General features: G+C 36.8%; 1 pseudogene across 1 annotated transcript; it reads left to right on the forward strand.

Moving 5' to 3' along the window:
- The first annotated feature begins 8717 nt into the window (after nt 1-8717).
- LOC148852662 (UDP-glycosyltransferase 88F3 pseudogene) lies at nt 8718-10577 on the forward strand (annotated as a pseudogene). Its single transcript, XR_016098903.1, has one exon. The product of XR_016098903.1 is annotated as a UDP-glycosyltransferase 88F3 pseudogene (transcript).
- Nucleotides 10578-10901: the final 324 nt, after the last annotated feature.

Raw genomic sequence — 10901 nt, forward strand, 5'->3', positions numbered from 1 at the left:
TTTTCTTTACATGATCTCAACCCACTTCACTTCTTTCTTGGCATTCAATGTACACAGACATCTACTAATCTTCATCTTTCTCAATCTCAATAAGCTTATGAGATTCTCAAGCGCATAAAGATGACTGAAGCTAAGCCATGTTCAACACCGATGGCCACCAGTACCAAGCTTGTTGCATATCCTTCCTCACCCTTTGAAGATCCCTCTCTGATTCATAGCACTATAGGTGCCCTTCAATATCTTACAGTGACATGACCTGGTCTAGCCTACTCTATGAACAAAGTATCATAGTTTATGTCTTAGCCATCTATATCTCATTGGGTCACTGTTAAGCGCATCCTGCGCTACGTCAAACACACCCTTCATTTGGGCCCCAATATTATCAAGAGTTCATCCTATTAATTACATGGTTTTAGTGACTCCGATTGGGCTGGTTGCCCTGACGATCGATGCTCCCATGGTGGGTACTGCATCTACTAGGGACCTAACTTGGTATCTTGGGCATCCAAGAAGTAACCAATGGTTTCCTGCTCTAGTACAGAGGCAAAATACCACTCTTGCTCATCTTGCTGCGGAACTAACTTGCCTTCAAATGTTACTTCAAGAGTTGGGCATGCCTCCCTCCTCTCCTCCCATCCTATGGTGTGACAGTATTAGGGCTACATACCTTGCCTCTAACCCCATTCACCATGCCCGCAACAAACACATTGCCTTAGATTATCATTTTGTACGATACAAGGTCCAACAAAAGCAACTTCAAGTGCATTTTTTGTCTATTGTCGATCAGACAACAGATATTTTCACCAAACCTCTTCATGTTACTCGATTCAGTTCTCTTCGTGACAAGCTCATTGTAGCTCCTCCAGTTTCGCTTGAGGGGGGGTGTTAGCTGTACATGAGATTATCCACCTGAGTTGTAATTGGATAATCATTATCCCTCACTGAACCTCATCATTATCTCATTATTTCTTGTAACCTCCATCATTATCTCTTGTAATCATCGTGTCTATATACACCAAATGAATACAATCAGGTCATTAGTTTTTGATCCCCAAGTCATTCTAGTTCTATCTGAATGGACAAGGACATGATCAAAGCATTCCTTGACTAACAAGTGAGTTGAGAGTCTATTTGTCCAAGTGTAAGTTGGATCTTGATAACCAATAGGTCATAAACCACAATCATTAATGAAATCAGAGAACTCCCTAATCTATTAGGGTGAGGCCTTGGTATCTCCATGCTTTTCTTTACCCGAGAGAGTGGCATTTAAGTCAGCAACAAGAGGCCATAGGACATCATTTTGTTTGTAATAAGAGTGAATCATTTTCCATAGGTGAATTCTATCTTCTCAGTGGGGAAAGCCATAGGCAAAGACTAAGTCCCACTTCCCTCTACCAATTGCATATGTCACCTAAACAATGATGAGATTTTGGTTGCTACAAAGGATACAAAGTGTAACACAAGAATCCCAAAGTAAACAGAGGCCGCTAGTGAGTCCAATCACATCAATACAATGATAATCCATCCACTCTAAAGGCATGAATATTCTCTTTGCAAGATCAACAATGGATTTAGTTTTAGAAAGGAAAGCAATTTCAGGCCTTGTATTGGCGATGAGCTTAGCAATATTGCAAACTACCTTGGGGCTTCTCATCCCTTGGTAGTTCCAAGCAAGGACTTTCATGGATGATGGTGATTATCTAGAGCATGCATGGGATTTGTGGAGACATAAACGTTTTGAGCTACCATACAATGGAATTCTTCAAGAATTGGAATCTTTGGAGCTTTGTTCTTGACCAAATCGAGCATAAGACAGCTTCAACTATCAAGACCCTCCCTCATCTACCCTATCATGAAAGACAACAATGAATATAAGGAAACCAATGATGGGAAAGACATTTTCTAATATTGCCATGAAGATGGAATTGATGCTGCCTAGCCATGGGCCTCCAAGTGAATGACTCTTAATTGGTGGAGGCTTCTCTACTATGCTCTCAAAATTGATTGAAAATGGTGGATGATATAGATGGATAGATGCCAAGAATTGAGACAAGGTGCTATTACGAAATCATATGGGTGAGATATCCATGCTCGATCAATTAGCTACGAGAGATGGAGAATAAAACCCCTAATCACTCAAACTTAGAGAAGGATGTTTGAACCTGAGTACATTAATGATTTTTGGGTATGGTTTTTAACAAAAGGTACTCTTGCAGTTTTTCCAACTACCATTGACTAAGCTGGTTGAACCATTTGAACCATCATCCAGCCAAGATTCTAGGTCCAGTTTTAGTAAAACTTGGAAATTAGTAAAAAATCATTGACCTAGTCAAAAACCATCTTTCCTAGGCAATTGGATTGTTGACCCATTCGACCTAGTAACTAGGTCATGAGTTTCACACTAAATGTGTATACAAATAAAAAGATTAAAAACATAAATTAATTGTAAAATAATACATATATTACATGTAGCACATAATTATACATAATTTGTTGATAAAATAGATGGTTATAAATACCTACACACACAGAGATTGTGCTGATGTGGCACGACTTGATCTAACCATTCAACTCAAACGGTTGAAAAGGTGGCCCGCGACCCAGTGGAAAAAATGGTTTGGCCTCTTGATCAATTTTTATAACATTGGTGTTTTGTTCAATGTATTTTCCCACTTACCAGCTTGCCATTATTTTCAAAACATAACTAGTGGGGACCTATGTGATGCACAGGATTTATTAAGAAAAAGCTAACAATAGAAACACACAAGAGTATACAATTGTCTTATATTGTCAACTTTTTAAATAAATAATAATTAATTATTTATATTTTGGGTTCGACTATGATGTGGGTGTTAGACAGTTTTTGTATGCCCTTAGCTTCAATCTGATTTGATGTGCTTTTGTTATTTAGTGGAAATAAATAAAGTGCATGTTTGATTCATGTTGTTTGGTTTAATTCTGTGTAAAACCCTAAAACTGGACATTTATAGAAACTCGTGTTAGTTTTAAATGTTCACAGCCGTTGGATAAGTCTAGGGAGATTTATCCTGCCAAGGCTGATACTGGTGTGCCACCAAGTGTTGGGATGGCCTATCTCAGCCACCAGGGTAAGACCCGAGGCACATGCAGTGTGGGATTACTTGAATCCTTGAACCGGACCAGATTTCCAGTATTGCCCTGGACCTTGGAGATAGATGGGCAAAAACTGGAAATTTACACCTGACCCCTAGACTCGATTATGACACTTCACTAGGTGTTGGATCAGGCTGCCTTTGATATGCCAATCAGTGAGATCCTTAGCGGGGATCAAAACCTGGGTATGTTGGGGCAGTTTGAGAATTCATCTGAGTGGGTGATCATAGTGACAGAATCAGCCACTTTGTCAGACAAAGGGTAATGATCGGGAATGCACTCTCTCTGATGGAAACCAAACTGCCGGTAGTTGATTTCAATCGTTGGAATTTTGTTTTGCAAAATTAATATATTTATATATATATATATATATATATATATATATATGTACGGTTTCAAATTGTTTGTAAATGGTTTTAATTCCCGGGATCCATGTGAGAGGAGAGTGCGGCACTGTTCCTTGCAGCCGAGGGAGAGGTCCTCTCTTGTCGGGCAGTGCTTGATCATTAAGGGCTGAGAGGTTAAGTGTAAGACCATTGAGGATAATACCTGATGGGCTAATCTTGCACCTGCCCATAGTCCCTGGGTTTTTATAAGATGGCTTGGCCCAGGGACCACTTAATGTAAGTGTTGGGCCCATAGGGTCCATATGATGGACTCAAGGGGTTCATTGAGTTTTTCAGTGAATTCGACTGGGCCTTGTATTAAAGGCTGGGCCGAACCCATGTGGCTGGTGTGTAGATCAATGCTTGGGTCCCAAGCCATACAAAGAAGCCCAACTGGGCAGCAGATTGGAATGTAATTAGACACTGAACACTTAATGGGCCAGAAGCCCATTTCGAAGTGGGCTAATATGATCACCCATCCTTGGGGCGAATCTGAGATTAATGTTAGTAAAAGGATTGGGCCTTTAGCCTTATCCACTCTTGAAGACCAAATTCAAATTAGATTTGAATCTGATAACCTCCTGATAAGATCAGGAGTAAGATAACTTTATCTGCAGATAGGATTAAGATTATCTCCTATCCAAATACTGATTTGGATTGGGATAACTCCTAATTAGGAGGATTCTTAATCAAGAAGAAAGGAGGAGAAACCCTAATCAAGAAAGAGAAATATCAGATTTCGAACCACCTTGAAGAGATATAGGATATCTCCTACGAATTGAGATAGGATCTCATTCATACTCCAGAAAAGAAAAAGGCAGTTAAGCCTTTTCGCCTTTAGAGTTCTCCTCCTGCCGCCGCCATCTGTTTTTGCAAGATTAGATCTTTGCAGAAAAAGAAAGTCAAGAAATCTGTTCTTGACATTAGTCTTGCAACAAAGACTAATAGGATTCAGTGTTTACTGTTTCCAGAGGATTCTTGTGAAGGATCCAGTGTGTAGGACGCACCCTGCTGGTTTTGTTCCATCCACAGCTGTGTCATCTTCAGCAGGAACGGATCTTGGAGCATTCTTTGGGCGTGAACACCAACTTTGGGAGATACTGCTTCTCCGGATCAGGTATATTCCTCCCATTTATCTTTTGGTACAGATCTGGTTTGATTATGGTTCAAGTAGGATCCTTGAATATTGTATTCTAAATTTAGGGAATATGATTCCCAGTTGGGAGAAGATAGGAAATTTTTGAAATTCGCCCACCCATTCCGCAACCTTTATGGCGTCCATTAGATGGATTCTACCATTCTTTCAGTGGGAAGTATATGATGTTTCAAATTTTTTTACCAATCAACTGGTATCATAAATGCGGTAGCCAATAGGTCTTATTTATCAAAATTCATGGGTAGATTTTGATTGGTCAAAACTCTTCTTATACCATATCTTTCCCATAATGCACATTATAGATTTTCTCTTATATTTTATATACTACTTTTAATATTTTTTTACAATAAAAAAATAACAAAATTTAATTTCAGCTAGGGTTCATCAAACTGATGAAATCAACCAACCTAACCAACTCGACTTGAGTTGGTCGGTTTTTGGTAATTTCAGTTGGCTTTGGTTCAACAATTTCTTAGTTTTGCTTTGACCATTTGTAAGTTGACCAAAATCGAATATCTCAGCCGTATTTCTTTGTCTATAATATTTTATATCATAAATTTATTTTTTAATAATTCCATTGTATATTTTTTAATTTAAATTTAATTTTTTAGGTTTTAAATCCTTTGAATTGACCAACCAAACCAATGCGTCTCATTGGTTGTTTAAAAATGACATGGAATAAAAAATAAAAAATTCAAAAAACTGAACCAAGTTAAGAAAAAGCTAAACAATAGAAATACATAAGAGTATATAATTGTTTTATATTTCCGGTTGACTTTGGTTCAGCAATTTTCCAACCCGACCAAGTTAGGTCAATTTCAGTTTGGCCATTTGTAAATCGAACAAAACTGAACCAACTCAACCATAGATATATATTAATATTTTATATTTCAAATATAATTTTTTAATACAGAAAAATGGTAAATTTCTCATATTTCTTAGTAAAAAAAAATTTATATCATAAATTTAATTTTTTAATAATACTATTGTAATTTATTAGATTTAAATTTAATATTTAAGTTTAAATCTTTTGAAGAAACTTACCAAACCGAAAACAGACCCAAATTGGTACAACCCAAGTTGGTGGGTTTTCACTAATGGTCAGTCAGTTACGAGTGACAAACTCTTGACCTGACAAAGTCGATTTGGTTGATGAAATAGCATGCAACTGAATTGAACCAATGCTTGAATACTTCAAAATTCAGCTAAATTAATAGTTTAATCTCTAATAAATAACAATAGTTTAGTCTCCAATATTTATAGCAAAAATATACAATTATCGAAAAGAAATTTATAATGAAAATACAATAGATATCTAATAAAAATATAGTAATTACAAAAATACAATAAATCCTGAAAATATATTAAATTAGTTAATAAATAGTTAAATCTCTAATAAATATTAATCGATAAACTATACAAAATACATAATTACTAAAAATATATTTATAATAAAAATACAATAAAATAAATTCTAAAAGTTAAATAATAGTTTTTTAATCTCCAATAATTATTGATAATTTTCTTTCAAATAACTAAACAAAAATAGATTTATAAATAATTATTGAAAATATATTTATCTAAAATACAATAAATAATGATTGAAAATATGATAAATATTAACTTTATTATATATAAATATATAATGAATATACACTATTATTGTAAAATTATTACTAATAAGTATTATTTTTTTGAAAGTTATTTTATGTAATTATTAATTGATATAAGTGAAATTAGTTATTTACATTTTTAAAATAATAATTATTTATTGAATTTAATAATCCATAAAATCATAATTAGTACTATTATTACATTATTCTTTATGAATTTTTTAAAATATTAAATTATTATTAATATGAATATTATGAAATCTATTATAATTATTTTTCTACTTTTAATAAATTTATAAAAAATAGTACATAATTTCGTTATTTTAACTATTTAAAATTTAGTCATGTTAAATATTTCATTATTTAAATATTTAAATAATATTTAAAATATTTAAAGTTTTTCATTATTTGAATTTTATTTATTTTCATGTTATTACAAAATATTAAATATTTTTATATAATTATTTTGCTATTTTTAATGTTTTGTTATTTAAGATATTTAGTTATTGAAATATTTAAATAAGGTTTCATTTTTTTAATGTTAAATTTTTATTATTTGAATAACATTTAAATTGAATAGTTCATAAAATTATAATTTGTATTGTTACTACATAATTTCATGATGAATTTTGTAAAAATATAGAATTATTAATAATATGAATATTATCAAATCTATTATAATTAATTTTTGTGTTTTGAATAATTATTTTATAGTTAATATATAATTTTGTTATAATATTTAAATAGTTCTAAATTTTTTTAATTGGAACTTTCTTTACATGGATATAGATAAAAAGTGTGTGTGTGTGTGTGGGGGGGGGGGGGGGGGGGATAAAGAGGAATTAGAGAAAGTTTAGATAAAATCTCTAAGAGATAAATAGGAGTTAGAGATAATTTAGAAGATAAATAGGAATTAGAGTATGAAAGCTACTAATTGACAAAATTGCATATTTTTGTTTGCAAAAGCCCTTCAATAAAAAATAGTAGCTTTGGGATTTGTGAGCTAGTGACTTCATTGAACTAGTGATCATTCATGTAAGGGGATTTGTCCATTAGGGAACAAGGTTCACCCACTCATCAGGGAAAACCCGTCCTATTCAAGGTGGGGTGGGGGCTGTGGGGACGCCCTAGTTGCACGGGAAAAATTCCCTCCCCTTACACACTTGCGACCTATGAAGAATAGATACGCCATTATTCCAAGCCGGATTTCCTACTCACCTCTTCCTCCTCTCCTCTCTAATAACCCACTAAAATGAAGCCAACTGTCCCTGTCCATCTATCAATATATTTAACCTGTCCAACCTCCCAACAAAGTCCAACAGAGGTTATCCCTTCGTTAACTATTACATTTTTAAAACTAAATTATTTTTATACTTTAATCTTTTGAGAAAATAGATGCCTATTTTTCAGTTACCCACAACACAAGATATTCTTCTTCCCCATTGGAAAGTAGTATACCAGATCTGATGAATAAGGGTTAACAGGGCCCATTGTGAAAACAATCACCATGTATAGAGCTGTTGACTCTGTTGTCATGAATAGAGTTGTTGTGTATAGAGCTGTTGTCTCTATTGCCGTGAAAATTGTTAAGGCTCCGCCTCATCGTGAAAATAGTCGTTGTAATCAGAGATGTTTGACTTTCTTGGCATGAAAATAAAGTCTCTACCCTATCTTAAAAACAATCACCGTGTACGGAGTTCTTGACTCTATGGCCTTGAAAACATCCATCATGATAACAAGGGCTTTGCCCCATTGTGAAAACAGTCTCTGTGTTGCCGTGAAAATGGCCACAGTGAAAACAATTTGCGAATCCATTTATAGTTGTTAAAACTATAATTCAGTATTCGATGGATTCATGTCAAGAATCAAGATATGTGCTAGACGCCCAAATCCACAATCCCAAAAGTATATTTTTTAGGTTGTCTAATCACTTAATTGTGCCATAAAAGAAAATTAGAGTAAGATTGATCTTATTGCTTCTAAAAATGGAAACAAAATGTTTCATTTGCTTACCTAGAATTGTGAAAAGGACTCACGTTGTTTGCATAGAAAGGAACAAGCTCTGTCTCCTTGTTCATCGGATCTGTTAAGCTTTATTCGCCGGATATGGTATATTGGTTTCCAACAACTGTGGTGTGTAACTGAAAAGTAGGATCTATTTTCCCAATAAAAAATAATTTAATTTTTAAAAACTAATAGTTAAGAGAGGCTTAACCTCTGTTTGACCTTTGTTGGGAGGTTGTATTGACAGATGGCCTGATCATTAAAAGGTTAGTAGAAAGGAGAGGAGGAAGAGGTGAGCAGAAAGTCCGGCTTGCCATTATTATACATGAACACTGACGTATTCACTCGTGATAGGTTGCCAGTCCTCTATGCATGGTTTTTCCCAGCCTACTCAAATAAAATAAAAAGAGAAAAACAATATTTAGAGACTTTGGTCAATTCCTACCCACTCCATTATAAGCTTGCTAAAGAAGTACAAGGAAATTTACAAATGAGTTATCAGGTCAATTTGCTTGGCTCCCAAGTACCGTTTCTATGATGCTATCTACTAATTTACAAATTTATTAAGAGTAGCTTTGCTCTATAAATGGATGGAATTGGCTTTCTTCCTTTCTTTAAGAGCACATAGAGAGTGCAGAGCAATCTCAGTGGATCATACAGTCATGCCGATCTACAGAGACGAGAAAATAAGACAAAGATAAAATATTAAACTAAAAATGAAAGAAACCATAGTTCTGTACCCAACACCAGCTATGGGCCATCTGGTCTCGATTGTGGAGCTAAGCAAACTAATCCTCCATCACTATCCTCACCAATTTTCCGTCACAATCCTTCTCACCACCGGACTTCTAGATACAGCGGCCACCACCTCCTACACCAACCGTATTTCTCAAACCCATTCTTTCATCGTCTTCCACCGCTTCCCACCACTCTCTAACCCTCCCTCCCTCGAGCCAACTCCTAATTACAGTCTTACAGCCATTGCCTTTGAATTCATCCGTCTTAACAACCCTAACGTTCTCCAGGCTCTCCAAACAATCTCAGAAACCTCCATTTTTCGAGCTTTCATCGTCGACTTCTTCTGCACCTCCGCCCTCCATGTTGCCTCTAATCTCAGCATCCCCACTTACTACTTCGCATCTGGCGCTGCTGCTCTCGCTGCCTTCCTCTACTTTCCAACCATCCATGCCCGGACAACCCAGAGCTTTAAAGGCCTCGCTACTACTGACCTCCACTTCCCAGGCCTACCACCGATCCGTGCTTCTAGCTTGCCGGAACCCGTACTCGACCGAGCCGACAAGGCCTACCTTGACTTCTTGTACTTCACAGCCCATCTCCCCAAAGCAAAAGGAATCATAGTCAATACTTTTGAACTTCTAGAGCCAACAGCCATCAAAGCAGTCACTAGTGGGCTCTGCGTCCCGGACGCTCCGACCCCACCGGTTTATTATATCGGACCGTTGATTGCCGACCCTGATGATCGAACTGGGGAGGGTGGACATGCTGGTGCACACGAGTTCTTATCGTGGCTCGACACCCAGCCGACTCAAAGCGTCGTGTTCTTGTGTTTTGGCAGCCAAGGTACCTTCTCTGTGGCACAGATGAAGGAGATAGCTAATGGGTTGGAGAAGAGCAGCCAGAGGTTCTTGTGGGTGGTGCGAAGTCCGCCAGCGGAGGACCACATCAAACACTTCTTTGAACCAGAGTCCCCAGACTTGGATCTTCTACTGCCAGAAGGATTTTTGGCTCGGGTCAAAGGTCGAGGTCTTGTGGTAAAGTCGTGGGCACCGCAAGTGGAAGTGCTTAACCATGACTCTGTGGGAGGATTCGTGACTCATTGCGGGTGGAACTCGGTTTTGGAAGCCGTCTGTGCTGGCGTTCCGATGGTGGCGTGGCCTCTCTATGCCGAGCAACATATGAACAAGGCTGTGCTGGTGGAGGATTTGAAGCTAGCCATGCCGATCGAGCAATCGGAAGATGGGTTCGTAAGCTCGGCCGAGGTCGAGACACGTCTGAGAGCGTTGATGGCGTCGAGCGAAGGGAAAGAGCTCAGAGAAGGGAGTCGGGAGATGAAGGAGAAGGCTTGGGTCGCGTGGTCTGATGGGGGTTCGTCTCTTGTTGCCTTTTCGAAGTTGACTGAAATATGGAGACAAGGATGAAAGAAAATCGAACGGATCAGATGCTCCTGCTAGTGATTAGATGTTCCATCTCATAACAATAAGATGTTATTTTGAGATTTTAGTTGTGAATGTAGGGCCCATAATTGGCTTATAGTTGATTTGCTGACGATGTGGTGATCCGTGATCATTGTTGAGAACCCTCGCCTTGTGGATATCAAAAAATATGAACCATTCAAAACGTGGCCCACCTTGTGGATATCAAGGAATCAAGATTGATGAGAACCCTCTCGCCAAATAAGCAAGTATATAGGAACCCTTCACGCAAGAGAGTTTTGTTTCCTAGTTTCAATTTATACATCCCACCATATGATAAGGAGAATCTTCAGGCAGCCCCCCCTCAGAAATAGAAATCTCGATTGAGGACGTATGGAAATCGAAATTAATGCTATCCCATTCAATAAATCCGAAATTTGTTTCCCTTCGCCGTTAT

This window comes from Nelumbo lutea, chromosome 5 (genome assembly GCF_056320005.1).
Source record: "Nelumbo lutea isolate HS-2025 chromosome 5, American lotus-T2T, whole genome shotgun sequence".
Classification (NCBI taxonomy): domain Eukaryota; kingdom Viridiplantae; phylum Streptophyta; class Magnoliopsida; order Proteales; family Nelumbonaceae; genus Nelumbo; species Nelumbo lutea.